This window comes from Panthera uncia, unplaced genomic scaffold (assembly GCF_023721935.1).
Source record: "Panthera uncia isolate 11264 unplaced genomic scaffold, Puncia_PCG_1.0 HiC_scaffold_1340, whole genome shotgun sequence".
NCBI classification, from domain to species: domain Eukaryota; kingdom Metazoa; phylum Chordata; class Mammalia; order Carnivora; family Felidae; genus Panthera; species Panthera uncia.
Genome location: NW_026057965.1, coordinates 100,108 through 117,104, shown reverse-complemented (window position 1 = coordinate 117,104; position 16,997 = coordinate 100,108). Strand labels below are relative to the sequence as shown.

The window sequence follows — 16,997 nt, the reverse complement described above, 5'->3', positions numbered from 1 at the left end:
CTCTGCCCACTCTATTTTTATCCGGGTTGCCACCCTTGATCCTCTCCCGTGTCCGATTTCTCCATTTTCTCCACTCCCCTCTCTCTCTCCTCGACCTTCCCATCTGAACAAAGGAAAGGAGTTGCCCTATTGTTTAAAATTTCTTAGAACTCTTGCACCCCTTTAAAATCTTCCATCATTTAGCATTTGGAAATTTCACCAGATAAATTTGGGAAAGCCAAGATCCCACATGCAACACTGCCCCTGATTCTAAATATGCCCCCGAGGGATCTAGCATCTGCTAGAAATGAGCCCCTCAACACAAGAATTAGAGGTTCCCAAGCCCTAGGAATTGATTATGGGTTGACAAATCAAATTACAGGATTTCTCCCATACCAATGAACATGTGCTCCTAAATCTCTTCACGTTATGGGATTTCATGCAATAAAAATACTAACGACAGCAGACGCTGCCAAGAGCCTCAACCATAGCCCCTCACGCTCATCCCTTGGTTGCATGTGGGCCAGACTTCCCGCAACAAGCCCCGCGACTGTGTTCCTTTGGCCGCGGGTCTGTCTGGCCTCTAGAGTCTTCTCTGCCTGCCCACATAGAGGACTAGGGATGCTGGGGAATTAATGCCTCCCCGGAGCAGCTCTGACCAACGTCCAACAGCAGTTGGGGTGTAAAGGCTCCAGCTCCCTTACCCCTCAGGTGGGATAACTCAGAGCGTGTCTTACACGGGCTCCTTGCGTTTCCCCAAGGGGTCTATGTGCCTGTGGCCGACAGTTGTAATTGTCTCCAGACACCTTCGTCAGCTGGCTTCTCTTCCCTGCCTCCTTTCCAGCATTTCCTTCACCTTTCAGTTAAACTACTTGCACTTGAATTCTGGCCTCAGGGTCTTCTTCTTGGGAACCCCCCAAACGATACAGGGTTATGGGATAATAGGACTGGGCCAGGCGCTCAGACCCTTTATGTCTCCTCAGTGATGCACCAGACAAAGCAGACAAAGAAGAAAGAGAAGCGATAGCACAATTAAAATGCTACCAGAGTTGTAAACATCTTGGATTCTTAATACATGTTTTAAAATAACGCATTATTTGACACATTTCCTTGACAAATTGCATAAATTTCGTTTAGTGGAAGGAGGTAGGTGAGCTAGTCTGGCTTCTGAATTACGAGGAAGGGCTGGAAGAAGGCCATCCTAATTTTTAAGACGAAATGTTGCGACACCCACGGTGGATAGCCATGGCTCGACGTTCCGTACTTCTTACTTCTATGCTGACTTAAATTAGAAATCCAGCTTTTGGGTTTGGGCCCGTTCCCTCTTTTTGTGACACAAAGTGCTAGTTTGTTGTATTTGTATTTGTGGTTTGGCATTAAGCCATGATCTTCGGTCCCCTGAAGGTGCTTCTAAAACACCTTTAAAGTAGCTGATAACTACCATACAAGTTATTTTAAGAGTGAGAATTTAATACAAGGGATTGGTGAAGCAGGTGATGGATGACTAAAAAGCCAAAGGGGGAAGTCTCAGGCAACTTCTGGAAGCATCTTCTGAGATGGAAAAAGAAATGAAGTGGGAGCGTCACTTGGTGGGACCAGACCTCTGAGGAGAAGTAGGGTGACCAACCATCCCAGTTGCTCTGGGACACCGATTTTTCATGCTAAAACCAAGAGAGTCCCAGGGAGACCAGATGGTTGTTCGTCCTAGAGGAAGGAGGGATGCCTGGCTGGTGGTGATGCCTCGGGAACTTAGAGAAGGGGCCCCCTCCTCCCCAGAGCTGGAACTCAGCTCTCTGATCAGGAGGAACTGGTACCTCTGAACTGGTAAAACGGGCCAGATGCCAGGACAGCAAGATGACCGGAGACCGGAACCAACTGCCGTTCTTCCGACTTTAAATCTTTCTCTAGCACCTTCGATTGGTGTGGGCCTAACGAGGAGCAGTCACCAAAGGGCAAAGTGAAAACGTAGTTTGCTCTACAAGCAAAGCACAAAGGGTGGGTCTGGAGCTGAGAGCAATAGTTTAACAACCACGCAACCAGCCAGCACACCCACCACGATGGCCTCAGCTTTCCTTTCTCTCTCTTTCTCCCTCCAGCACTGTCTCTAATGAGGACTCCTTTGGCCCTCCTACCTCCTCTCCCCTTCTCGTATCTTTTAAAGCATTTTGTTATTTCCAGTTTCCCCTCGATACCTAAGACCCTCCCTTTATGCTCACTACTTGAACTTTTATAACCAGATCATTGTATTAAATAATCTGATCACCAAAACATGCACACGCAGGGGAAGAGCGTGGTACACACTCCCGGGACGGTGCGCACAGGTGACCTGGGGCCCAGGAGCCGACGAGGTGTGTGTTGTGCGTGCAGGGTTCCTCCGCAGCTTAGTATAATGAGCTACATGGCAAGTTTTGTCTCCACCTGCTGTCTCTTGGTACCGCACGGCTCAGTTACCTTGTGGCAAAAAAAAATCTTATTTGAGCAAATATGAGCTTTGCATTCGGGTGATTTTATTCCCCTATGCGTCTAACCCAGAAGAACAAATACATGCCTTAGAGACAGGCATTTCAACAGAAGACTTGCTCTAAGAACTAGGGCCATCTCTCCCAGACCCGAGGTGGAGAAGTCCGGGACTCCTGGCCTCATCCCCCGCCCTCCCTTGGAAATTTCTCTGTGTGTCTCTCCTGGAAATCACTTTATTATCTCTCCCACTTACTCAAAAAAAAAAAGTACTGAGCCAAAATATCCCTCAGGATTTACTTGAGAACAGTTTAGGCATCTTTATTTACTCACTCTGTGTAGATACGTGGGCTTCATGCGTTGTGACCGTTGGATCTTTACTTCTCAGAAATTCTTGGAATGAACACAAATACAGCCCCATCGGGTTAGGAGGAACAAGAACTCCCGGCCCAAGAAGTCCTGCCACGTGCCCGGACTCCACACCTCTATCTGCCTGCATCTCTGCACCTGCTGACCCCCTCTCTGCCGGCACTTTTATGAGCGGTCTATTATTATCAGCCAAAAAAAGCTAGAATCTTTGCTTCATTTCTAACGACTTTAAAAAGCGCAACGGGCCGCAGTAAAAACCTTCGACAACTTTCATCTTCAAAGACACACCAAATTACGTTATAATTTATCCGAAACTTGAAATTGTTTCTGGAATTGTTTCATGTTTTTAGTCTCCTGCTCCACTCACATGACTCACGATTCCTGGGAGGGTCTTGGATGTAAGCTCGGCGTTACAAAATAGGTCACTGGCACGCCCAAGCTAATCCCCGCAGCCCGAAAACATTTTTGTTTCAAATGCAAGCAACCATAAACTCTCGATTATAACTGCAAATTTTCAGAGACCTCTGCTGCTTGTTTGCGAAATCTTGAGGGTGCTGCCGTGCGGGGTACCCCTGGATGCCACAGAGGGTTGTCATATTAAGATTGCCATTAGCTCTAGACATAAAACGTCAGCATCATTCGATGTGCATTGGGCTTCTTAGTTAATGATATATTCATTGGGTGGGCACTCACTGAACAAGAAGACAAACGTTTCCCTGCCTAGAAAAGCGGATAATCGGAAAGAACTCTAAATAAGTTTCTTCCAGATCACTCTGCCGTTGGATCCCGCTGGGGAATAGTTTTCCAGTGTTTCACAAAAGGGTTTCCTTCTGGCTTTGTGCTCCTCGGTCTCTACCCATGGTGGTCAAAAGCCCTCCCGGGCCTTCTGTCGCTGAGCCACAATTAAAATAAAATCCGAAATATGAAAACACTTCCCATTCCCTAACCACAAGACAGGCAGGCGTGGAGACTGCTCACATTCCAGCAGCCCACACGTGGCCCTGAATCGAGGGCAAATGGTTGACTCCAGCCAGTTCTGAGTCCTTCTAGGACTAACAGTTCCTCCCCGGAGCAAATATCTCAGACTAACTTGACTTCTAGTTCTTCTCAAGGCGGCAAGAAGCTGCAGCCACCCTTAGAAATGCTCTGTGGGCTAGAATGTTGGTCCTGGACTCAAATGCCTTTGGGTGGGAAAGCCAAAGGAGCAGCAGCAAATTGGGAAGCCGACAGCAAAGCCTGATGGTCCTTCCTCGTGCCCATTCTATACTCCACTTACAAGCAAAGCACAAAGGGTGGGTCTGGAGCTGAGAGCAATAATTGAACAACCACACAACCAGCCAGCACACCCACCACGATGGCCTCAGTTTTCATTTCTCTCTCTCTCTCTCTCACTCTCTCTCTCTCTCTCTCTCACTCTCTCTCGCCATTCTATACTCCAAAGTGGATGGCACAATCTGGAGGGGAAGAAAGCCTCCCTTCCTCACCTTGACCATGGTGCTGTACCTACTCCCGTACAAACCGCTGGTTAGAGCTGACCCTTCATCTTAACCGTCATCATACCCGCTGCCTCCATGAGCCACAGATCTTTCCTACTCTTTACACCATGCACTGGTTATCCCATCATCTCCACACTTACCTTTGAGAATCCAACTGGTTCATTTAGGTAGAATACCTAAGCTCTGAGCACACTGTGTGTGGTGGTTTCTTTATTTATTTCATTATTTAGTGTTATGTTAACTTGGTTCAGTAACACATAAACCCGGTAAGAACAAAGATTCTATCGGGGCGCCTGGGTGGCTCAGTCGGTGAAGCATCCGACTTCAGCTCAGGTCATGATCCCGTGGTTCATGAGTTCGAGCCCCACGTCGGGCTCTGTGCTGGCAGCTCGGAGCCTGAGACTGCTTCGGAATCTGTGACTCCCCCTCTCTCTCTGTCCCCCACCCCCCCCACCAGCTCATGCTCTGTCCCTGTCTCTCAAAAAATAAATAAAAAAATAAATATAAACAAATAAAAATTAAAAAAGAACAAAGATGCTATCTACGTCAATGCTGTTTCCTGTTACCTGTTCTACCTGTGACAGGAGAGACTCCATAGTGTTTGTTGAACAAATGATGTAAGTGGAAGAAGAAAACCACAAGCACACCCTAAAAGAAATCATTCCAAATGTGATTTGAGCTATTGACATATAAAATTAGTCTAGGTTGGAGAGAACCAAAGCATAAGAGACTCTTAAAAACTGAGAACAAACTGAGGGTTGATGGGGGGTAGGAGGGAAGGGAGGGTGGGGGATGGGTATTGAGGAGGGCACCTGTTGGGATGAGCACTGGGTGTTATATGGAAACCAATTTGACAGTAAATTTCATATATTGAAAAAAATAAAAAATAATTAAAAAATAAAAAATAAAAATAAATAAATAAAAACTAAAATTAGTCTAGGTTAAGATTGTTTTCAATATTCTTTTCCGTTTTAAAAAATACATGAACATTTCAGTCTCTTCCATTTCACTTGAAATGATTCCTGACAATTAACCGGCTCCACTGCTATCGGCTTGCTCTATGACAAACTGTGATCCTTATTTCACTTTTCATAAATCAACCATTATATCACAGCCATATACAATAACGCACAAAGCCAAGTATGGCATGCACCTCTTCCTCTTGGACCTCCTTTCTTGACGGAGGCATAAAACACATCACTCAGTTTGGTCGTCTCAGTGATAAGCCCCATGTAGGCAGGGACCTACTTTTTTTTTTTTTTTAACGAGTATCACCGTACTTATTGTGTTACCTAGCACATAATCACAGGTAGCCAGTAATGACTAGCTAAATGTGTGAGTTACATGCGCCCAGGCACTTAGCTTCTATTTGGATGCCCTTTTCCCCATGGTGAAAACTTCAAGTCTTTTATTATTTAGGTTAAGTCCTTTCCTTATTCCCTCATAACGTGTGGTTTGTTCTCATCATTACATAATGAGCAAACAGATGACAAGGATGTTCCCATTCTTAAATTTTTGTTTACCTCACAGTCCTGAGTACAGTGCTTTGAACATAAAAGGGATGGCATAAAATAATAACAACAGCTGGCTTTTTAAACAACCTATTTTAAGTGATGGGCCTGAGCTCTGAGAGCTCTACATAATGAATTCATTTAACATTTGCCAAAACCCTGTGAGATTGTTTATGCCAAGATCCCATTTTACAGAAGAGGCAACTGAAGCCCAGAGACACAGATAATGACTGGCCAAGATTCAAATCCACATGTTCTGGTTCTCAAATGCATCCCCCCCCCCCACCAGGAAATAATACAGTGTCACCTCTACAACGGCAGCCAGACAGTCATGGACCAGCCAGGGTGTGTGGGGTAAGCAATCCACATGCCTGTGGTCCAGGATGAGAACCCACATAGAGATAAAGCAGGAACGAGTACACAAGGCCCGTGACTTACGTGTCTCAGATAATAAGCAAGCAAATTAATAGGTGCCTTTTGTGGCAATGAAGGCGTTGTGTGATTTTGGGGGTCCCCGGGAGGATTTCAAAGGTTACACGATATTTCCATTAAGCATTTCCTGACCTCTCATCCTCATGATACACAGTACACATCCACGCACGGCAGGAGTTTTCATACATTCGTTGTTACGCAGTGCATTTTAGACTTTTCGATATTCAGTTATTCTAATTTGATATGAATTGTTCCTAATAACTCACCAAATAAGTAAATAGGAAGCCCCGCTGGATAGAGTCTTTTCGTACAGACTTTGGAATTAATCGTGCATTTTGTTCTTCTTGTTCGAATACGCTCTGCTATCTTTAAATAAAGGGAAATTGAATAGGTCACAAATTTGTATTGAGCCCGAAATGTAACCTAAGTGGCTTCAACTTAAACACTCTTGTGTCTATCACATCCTCAAATAGCACTAAAAGACAAGTGTGCCTCTTTTAATCCTTTCATTTCAAGTATTACAGAGACGCATAATGATGGAATTTACTTACGCTTCACAGAGATCCTAGAATAGTCTTTGTAAGCAGCGTGCACTATTTCAATTACAAAGACACTCTTGGCAAGCACGCGTTGAACAATCACATTTTCTTTTCTTTTTGATTGATCCCCAATATCAGTGTCGTGTAGTGATTTATAATGAGATAATAATATCTGCTTCATAGGTGTGCCTTGAGGATTTGAGAAGACAATATGTGGGAAGCATTTTATAGGACTTTAAATCACATGTGCCACAAGACCGACATGAGGGGTAGAGCCAGGCAACCAATGAGTGAGCCCTGCTCACCCCAGCCTCCTCACTCAGCTGTTGTTATTCTGAGACCTGGGGACGCACGAGTTTCTGCACGTATCCTCCTCCAGTGACAAGAGTCTACTTTTCTTACAATCTCACACCGTGTGATCTTTTGGGGGAGACAATTTTTCAATGTCTCTGAAAAGTAAAGTGTAGATCCCTTCTGATAATACAAATCTGCTTCAAGTCATTTATGCTCTAGATCGATATCCACACCTGTATCCACTATTTTTAATACTGGCCAAATGTCCAGCCGTAGGGATGGGTTAAAATAAAGTATGGTGCTTCCTAAGAGTAGATTACTATGCAGCCATGAAAATAATCGTACGGATGATTTGGAACCTCACCAAGATAAACCGGTAAGTGGAATGAATAAGATGCTAACTACTACAGGTAGGACACCCTGTGGGTATTGTTAAAATAAGGAGAGGCATACGTATAAACCTTGTCGATGCACAGACTATTTCAGAAAAGGTTCGTAAGAATGTGGGAAGAGTTGTTGCCCATGGGAAACACAATTAGAGATTGGGATCTGGTGGGAAGGGAATCTATTTTCGCTGTATACGCTTTTGCACTGCTTGAATTATTTTTTATCGCTTTGGAGTATTACATTTTCAATTTAAAAACTAGATAATTTTTTTCCACATGATCATGATCAACATTCGCCAACTCCACGGTATGACTGGTGGGCAATACTTGCCTTCTGGCGTCTGTTCTCACCGAGTATAATGTGGAGCCATGGGAGCCTTGGTTTTTGTAGGACAAAACACACACATTTCAACTGGTTGGTGCAAAATCCCCTGATAAGGTTGCTTGCTGACTTGAGCAACCATACTTTGGGGGTAAAAATCTATCCATAGGGAACTTAAAAGCAAATAAGGTGGGAAGGTTTCTCCGAAACAGCCTGGCGAAGAATATATAGTTTGGGCAGGTGGGAGATTTTATTACCGCTCGGAATACACCTGACCAACGCCGCCTAGCGGGTGGGCCAGACCAAATAACAAGACTTGTGTCGCCAGAACGTTAAATTTGTAACAATATGCATTTGGTGTTTTGCTCCGTCTCATAGACGTCGGTGTAAAAACACTCAAGGAAAACTTCCGCGTCTTGTAACATAAGCGTGTTGCATAGCTTACGTCGCGAATTATACAAGAATGAATTATTAAATGAAAAATGTAATTAGACGTTTAAAATGTTACTGATAGCTCACACTCACAAAACAAACTGTGAATTACACTTCCCTGCGTATGATTCAGGCCCCAGTTCTATAGATTTAATGTCTTTGAGGAATACCAGATGTCCCCAAGATTTGGAATTTGATGGAACCGTAAGATGCGGAGGGAAACGTTGCAGCCAGACAATTCCCCATTGGCTCCACATCTGAAGAGGACCAAAAGCCTGTGCTATTCCAGCTAAGGTTAGCAATAATTTATGCTGAATACATTATCTGCAGTTTAGCTTTTCTCAGCCAGGGGCACGAGAAGTTATGCAATGCAAAAGACTGTGTAGGCTAGCATGTACCAGCATGCTGGAACCAAACCCGACTGGGAGCATCACATCGGATCCCGAGCCCAGTTTGCTATCGGCTTGGTGCGGGGCCACGTCCCTGGCTCAGCTGTGAGCAGAGGCAACGTCCCAGTCTCCACCCACACGCCTTGCTTAACCTACCACTCACTGGACCGACCTGCACCTGGAAAGGGTGGAAAGCACGCCCGGGAAATAAAATGGAAACATAATGCACCATTTGGAAGGAAAAATAAATACACATCGATGGGGGGGGGGGGGGGGGTGCGTCCTCCGAAAGATGCTACCGATGTGGGTGATAAGACACAACCGGTTCCCTCCCCTAGAATGGATTCCAAATCTCGGGGTGTCTGTCGATGCTGAGCCAAAACTTCTCCACAGAGGTGGCAGGCAGCGCGCGAACAGTTCCAGAAAGATCTGCCCCAAGGATCTCCTTGCAGGAGCTACAGTTACACAGGGACTGGGAGAAAGTTGGGTCTGGCTCACTGTCATTACCGTTTGGGAGACGGCCCAGCCCATACACTCCTTTCCGTGGCTGACTCAAAACAAAGCAAGGCCCTTATTAGGAACATAGGCTTAAACTGTCTAAAAGGCAAATGCATTAGTATGTTCAGTCACCTTGTGAGCTAATGACTAGACACTTTAGAGCACAGGGGATCATTATTCCAGCACATCATCAGTGAACTTTCCAGAAAAGCTAATTAAAGGATCCATTAAAATGCTTACCAGAAAGTGAGGGTTTATCACAGAATCTTATTCACATTTGAAGAATTTGCAAGATTTTTGCCTTGCTGGCTGCTACCGCCTTTCATTTCCTTCCCTGCGATCTCTACAGATGGACACAATTAATTAGGGAGACTCTTACTTCCCTTTTATCATAATTTAGGTGTCTCCTCATTTCCCCTCTCTCCGATACTGTTTGCTACCAACCGACATGGTAACCCAAAATATTGGAGGCTGGCAAATAGCATGCATTTTCTCCTCTGTCTAGAGCAGCAGCTGTCTATACCTGCCCGGAAAATTCCATTGGGGCTAACACCTGTTTCTTCTCCCACATAGAAGTTGCTCTGACATCCTTTTCACGTCTTTCAATATCCTCTACTTGGCGTCCCCCACAAGGTGGGGACTACATTAATCCAGTAGAATGTGGAAGAAAATTTTACATTCTATATATCTTGTTCCCTCATCCTATGGTAACTTTATTTTTGTATTTTCGTATTTTTTTTCAATATTTATTTTTGAGAGACAGAGAGAGAGCCAGAGCACGAGTGGGGGAGGGGCAGAGAGAGAAGGAGACACAGAATCCGAAGCGGGCTCCAGGCTCGGAGCAGTCAGCACAGAGCCCGACGCGGGGCTCAAACCCACAGACCGCGAGATCATGACCTGAGCCGAAGTCGGCCGCTTAACCGACTGAGCCACCAGGTGCCCTATTTTTGTATATGTTTTACAACAAATAAAACACATTAGGACAGTGATACTTAGACATCATTTGTAAGTAAAATAAATAACCAGAAGTGAGAAGTGTGGGGTCAAATGGTTTTGCAGACGAGGAGAGCAGTCAGAAGCCACCCCCAGGCTAGCCCAGAACACCACAGCAGCCACGTGGAACCACCCATCACGTGCTGTCACCAGGCAGCATGAGGTCCTACTGTGTGCACCCCACCCCCATCAAACTCCACATCTGAAAAGAATTCAAGGCCACTGGATTCCGTAAAGATACAGAGTCATCCGTGGTATAACATTGTTCACCCCATGTTCAGAAATCTTAGGAGATGAGCAAGTGAAATCACTGAATAGGCCCAGAGTGATTCTTCCCCCAAAACGGGTAAACTCCAGAAAACAAACAGAAAATGCCAAACTGACCCGGGAGTTTGATTCACGGAACACACAGGTCCACAGTTTAGCCTTTCCCTTTCCCCAAAGTAAGGTACGAGTTAGCATTATCTTTTCTTTTTAACTAATTCTTTTGAACTTTTTTTCTTATAAAATAATATATAGCTAGCACAAAAAATAAAGATAAAAATATAAAAAGTTACCTGTAATAGTGTTTTACTACAGAGTCAAGAATCTTAAAAAAAAAAAAAAAAAAAGAGCCTGCTGCAGACGTCATCAAGACTATTACCATGCTCGCCTACCTGCTTCGGCTAACCAGCAGCTTGGGAAGAAGAGGCCTGGGCTCTGTGGGGATGCAGGGCCCCTGAGGGTGGGAGCGCACTCATCCATTGACCCCAGCAGGCATTCAGTAGGTGCCGATTAAATGAAGCACTTTACTGCTCCCCAGGACAAAGCCGATATCTCTTTGTAAAAATATAACAGTGAAGAAATTGGAAACGGTGAAATTGGACAAATCAAATTAAACTGTCTAGGATTCCCTCGTCTCATTTATTTCTTTAACACGCACACTCAGTGGCCCCAGCTCTAGGCCAGGCCCCATGGCAGGCATAAGGAACACAAAAATGGACCCAGCGATGGTCCTCTGGGACAAGACGGCTCAAATACAGGGTCTGATAGTCAACATAAGCCATGCTTGGCAGGCCAGCAGGGCTCAGTGGGGGCAGAGCTCAGGGGCAGGCACCCAACAACCAGGGAAGCCTTCTTGGAGGAGGTGATTGCGGGGTTGGTTGAATCGACATATTAGTGATTTCTTCTCAGAAGGAGAGTGACAAAGGGAAATCATTAAGAGACGTCAACATACCTACAATGTGTTAATTCCTTAAAAAGAAAGCCAGATATTAATGGTTGTTAATTCAGGATGGTGGGACATGGGTATTTGATTTTTTTTTTCTTTGTACTGTTGTTAAATTTAATTTCTTGGTGGTGGGTGAGGGGAATGGGAGGTAAGTGGAACTTAGCCTACTAATGGGGAAAGGCAGTTTCCCTAGGCAAAAGGACACAGGAGGGTCTTCAAAATGGTCACAATTATGTCTGCCCTCCTGCCTCGTGAGGGTGTTAGACAAACCAGGTGGAAAAAGGAAATATGAAAATACTTTGCAAAACATACAGCTGTGTTCTGAGGTGTCTTTTTTAACTCTTTAATATAAGATTATATTTTTGCTTTATTTTTATTTATATTATTATATACTTAATATAAGTTAAAGATTTCATGCAGGCCAATTTACTTTCCACCATCAGTATCGGAGATGTAGGAGATATTAATGGCCATAGAATGTCCTAATTAGGCAGAACTGAAAGGGACAGGCACTGTCACATGGTGGTAAACTTTGGGGAACCAATAAGGCACCAGACATCAAATTCTACATCAATGAATAACCCCTGATGAGCATATTTCTATGTCAGTCATCTCACAAAAGACCCTGGTGACTTACAACAATGATAAAATCTCTCTGAATACTAAAAGTATTTCCGCTTCCTTTCATCTTTACATTCATTACTCTATCAGCTATTAATGGAAAATTGATTTCGTTATTTTTGCTGCTCAGTCTATCTTATCCGCGGAGAAGTCAAAGGGAATCCCTATGGACACAGATGGAGGGAACCATTCTTTACACATTTTTGTATGTGATTTGGAAGGCCTAATAAAACGGACAAATCACAAGAAAAAGAAATTTGTGTCCTGCAGAGTAAAACTCAGTACCTGGAAATTTCACTGCAGGAAGTTGAAATTGACAGACAGAAACTAGACCAGTTTCATAAGATCACTTCACAAACTCACAGGGAAAAACTGTTCTGAAAGTCTAGCTTTTTTTCCTCACAAATATCATAAAATGACAGAACTGAAGGGGCATTCACAGGTCATCTTCCCCAGCCCCCTGCCTCGGGCAAAGGAGCATTCCGCCCGACCAGATAAATGACCCGGTGTGTGGTTTTGTTTTGCTTTGTGTTTTTTAAACATCCGAAGATATTTCGGTTTCTCTTAGTTACTTGATCAGTATCCAATCAGCCTTTCAGTCGTGGCAATTTGACTGGACTCTCTATAGTTTAGACACATTTTCTTTTGTTCAGTTCTCTAAAAAGAATGAATTGGTGATTTTAAGTGTAAGAATATTGTTTGATATACTTGAAAAGAGTTACTGCCTTCTATTTCCGGTGGTATAGTAAACTATATACTCTAACCACACTATTTGCCATAAACAACTAAAAATGCCTAATGAAGTCTAAAAGCTATCTTTTAGCCTGCATCATTGAGCCGACAGAAAACAAATAAATGAAAAGAATACTCAGATGGCAAAATCCAGGTAAAAGCCAGTCTAAGAATGAACAGCAGAGCCCCAAAGCTGACTCTCATCTGAAGTCATTCACCAAACCAGATGAACTTGAACTTGGTCTTCAAGGCCTCAAAGGGGCACAAGGCACAGCAGACAACGCCTAAAGATGGAATGTAAAATAGGAGATACACACTCCATTCCACCACAAGCTACAATCCCAAAAGGCCATCGTCTCAATAAGGATAAACCAAAAATACATCGTCCACTCTCCAGGAGATCACAAGGAGGATCACGTCTCAAATCTTGAAGAGAAAAAAAAATGAAAAAAATCTCCCCTCTGAATCGGCCTTCACAATGAAGACCCCTCAGATAAGCATGTATTTCAAAATTATACTATCTGGCATTCTGGAAAACCAAGACTTTCATTTTAAAGGCACCCCAGGCTACCCATCCTGCCCAAGCATCCAGCTAAAGCAAATATGAATCATCTCTGAATACATAAAGGTCTTTTCTTTATGGTCATACTGTTTCTCCAAAAAAACAATCTATCGATACTCTGCCCTGTTCGATGTACGTGGCGGGGGGGGGGGGGGGGGCGGGAGGAGACGAGATCAGGATAAAATTCTTAACATCCAGTATCTTGGCAGCAGAGTAGGGAAAGGGCAACTAGAGGTCAGTTACAGAGACATTCACTTCATCCCTTGAATTTCATTCTCCGCTCTATCTCTACCCTTTGCTGTGCCTCCTTGTGGCTAAATCCGAATTCTTTCTTGATTTCATTTGTCCACGATGTAAACCACCTGTGGGGGTAGCCAGCTGATGCATGGGGTTCAACCAGGTCATGTACAGACTTTGTGCCAATCTCCTATTTTCAGCCTGATGCCTCCCCACTGCCTGCCATCCACATCACCTGGATCCTCAACGTGCCCCCGCTCTCTAGGTTCTGCGGAGTGGATCAGCTAATTTCTCATACTCTCCCCCATGGAGGAGGCCCATGGGATTGTTATTTCCTCTGCTCTGCTCAGTCAGCGGCCACTCCAAGCTTCTGGAAACGTTCTTTTATTTACTGGGGTCTCCACTCACCTTCTGCTTGTGTGTTTATTCATTTTTCTTCCTTTGTGGCCATTTTAATTGGATTCGGGGAGGGAAAAGAGCTACATATTCTGCCATGTTTACCCAGAAAAGGTCAAGTTGAACCTTGAATGGCCTGGGTGATAATGTGGGCCAAATATAGTGTCCGGACCATCTCTCGGGCTACCCTCAGCCTTGAATTTCCTATTTAAATATCTGGTTCCTCCCTGGAAAGGCAGACCCTGTGAATCACCTTTGTTAAATTGCCAGGACCTACAACAGTAGATATTATTAAAAGAATTAAATTCAGATGGTTGAACTCTTGATCATCTACAACAACACCACATTGAACATTTCTTTATTAAGCACCTTGTATGTGCCAAGACCTGGCTTAAACACTTTACAGATATTATTTTATTCACTTTAATTCTCATGACAGTGTTACGACGGAGTTATCATTAGTCATGTCCACAGATGATAAAACTGTGGCTCAGTCGAGCTAAGTGGTTTGGTGACAGGCACACAACTGGCTGGAAGGTGACCCAGTATACACATCTGAGTCTCCCTCAAGCCAAGGACCTTGCTTGCTCCTCTCAGCCACACCACACCCCGCCAAAGCCTAACATCATGAGAATGGAAGCAACGGCAAGACCACATCACACATAGACATGGCATGAAAGAACTTAAATCCAGAAAGCATGTACCAGGGCGCCTGGGCGGCTCAATGGGTTGAGCATCTGACTTTAACTCAGGTCATGTGCTCACGGTTTGTGGGTTCTTGCCCCGCATCGGGCTCTGTGCTGACAGCCCGGAGCCTGGAGCCTGCTTCGGATTCTGTGTCTCTCTCTCTCTCGCTCGCTCTCTCTGCCCCTCCCCTGCTCACACTGTGTCTCCCTCAAAACTAAGTAAACATTAAGAAATTTAAAAAGAAAGAAAGAAAGAAAGCACGTACCAAACAAAGATAGTATGGAAAGGTGATCTGAACCAAGGTTAAATGTTGAGTGCTTATTTGGATTTGGCGATTCAGAGGTGAGCACTGCTTTTTAAACTTCACAATTAGAATGTTACGCACGGCAGTTCTAAAAGTACATTGTGTTGTACAAAACACATCATCTTGTTTGAATCGCTAAACGAACCGGTCAGAAATCAACTAGCAGTGAATAAGGTGCTTTTAAAGTCTTGAATAAAGAGATTTAGCTCAATATTTTTATTATGCAGGCATAATATATTTCAGAAGAATATCTCAGTAACTAATATGACTAAAAATAGAGAAGTCAAATGCATACTGATTAACACAGTGAATTAACTATCCCCAACTGTAAGTATGATTCAACATCATATTCCCCAGGAAAATATTTGGACTTGGAATTATCCATTGAACAACATATTTTCATTCAAAAACATATTGAAATATAAGCAGTTCTTACAACGCTTGCTTTTAGAATCATCGAATTTTGGCTTTGTTGAAATTACTTCTCCCATGGCTTCAATTTCTTCTGCATACACAATTTGATACCCAAATTGTGAAACAAAAACAGAATTTTTCTCATGGCAAAGGATGCCATGCAATTAGATTCAACATATTTTGAAACCTGACTATAGACGAAGGTCTGTGCTAAGCATTCTAGCGTATTTAAAGCTGAACAAGGCATGTTTCCAAACATCAAGGGAGGAAACAAATACGTTCAGCATAATATAAGGCGGACGTGGGCAGCAGGGCCCTGGAAATAGAGACACGTGCTATGGACATCCAGAGAAGAGAGAGGTACCGGAACCCGGCAGATGAGGGGCTACGTGAGCTGGCCTTGGAAGCTTGAGGGATCTCAGCAGACAGAAGTGGCAGCAAATGGCGTTCCAGTGGAGGGGCCGTGGTGAGGAGACTCCTTAATGGGAAGGAGGAAGCGAGTAACACCGGCGTATCGGACTCAGGAAGTAGCTGGGAGCAGGTATTAGCGTCCTCGGGCCCCCATAACAAATTACCACCAACTTGGCGGCTTAAAACAACACAAATGTATTTTCTCGTGGCTCAAGAAGCTAAAAGTCCAAAAGCAAGGCGCCAGAGGGTCAGTCCGCTCTGGAGGCTCTGCAGGAGAATTCTTTCCTGCCTCTCTCCTGGGTCTGCTGGCGGCTGAGCCCCAGCGTTCCTTGGCATCCAGTCCAGCCCCTGCCTCCATCTCAAATGGTTCTCATCTCTCCCCTCCTCTTCCCTTCCCTCTCCTCTCTTCTCTTCCCTCTCTTCTCGTCTCAGGACTTATCATTGGATTTAGGACCTTCTCTAACCCAGAATTATCTCATCTCAAGATCCTTACCTCTGCAAAGATTCTTATACCAATAAGTTACATTCTCAAGTTCATGGTGGCCATACTTTGGGGGGAGGGGGACACAGTTCAAGCCTCTACAGGGCATCTCTCCCATAAATGTATAATATTTAAAATAAATTGTCCTTGTACTTCTATTTGATTATGAATTGTATCAAAAAACATCTGAGCAATAAATTCTTAACGACAATTTGATTACCATTTTTCTGAATTTAATTTTTAACTAGTCAGCAGGGTTTTCACATTATGTCCAGGGCCGGGTGACTGATTGCCGAGGGAGACTTTCCCAAAACCCCCTCCCACCACATGTGTAGAAGAACCAGTCACATGATATTACTGGATCCACGGCTGTCCCAGAAATCGGCCGTGAGTAATGCAACCCTGTGCAACCCTTCGCCTCCTATACCGACAGGAGAACTGATCTCCCTATTTGAAAAATGCCCCACAAAATACTAAGCAAGCCACATGAATCAAAAGCATTGTAAAAATTAGGGAAGAAAATCTAGCCTATACTAATCCAAAATTTGCTGTATGCACAGGAAGCACTTAGAAGCTGAACCCTAAGAATGGATTTTGTAGGGCATTTCATAATTGCCTTAATTATGGAAAACACTTTTTATTGGATTAGAGGTGCAATTTGATGCTCTTTGGGTGCTGGCTAAAGAACTCAGTAATTGTATAAAATGATGGACAGGCTTTCAGGCTCCTGAACTTGTTTTTTTGACTCTGTGATTTAAGTGTGAAATTGATCTGAAGTCGGTGCAGGTCGTCTATCAAGTAGGCTCGAATGTAAGCAATGCAGCTCCATTTGCACTCACTCGGTA

The 16,997-nt window shown here is 44.0% G+C and overlaps 1 long non-coding RNA gene across 1 annotated transcript in view; it reads right to left on the bottom strand.

Annotated features, from left to right (window-relative positions):
* Window positions 1-1,016: 1,016 nt before the first annotated feature.
* Window positions 1,017-16,997, bottom strand: part of LOC125916947 (uncharacterized) — a 72,671-nt gene continuing 56,690 nt past the window's right edge. Inside the window, exons 2-4 of the long non-coding RNA XR_007456068.1 lie at window positions 6,511-6,610; window positions 2,770-2,829; window positions 1,017-2,430 (exon numbers count right to left, since the gene is read on the bottom strand). This is a non-coding gene — a long non-coding RNA (uncharacterized LOC125916947). The remainder of the gene's footprint in view (window positions 2,431-2,769; window positions 2,830-6,510; window positions 6,611-16,997) is intronic.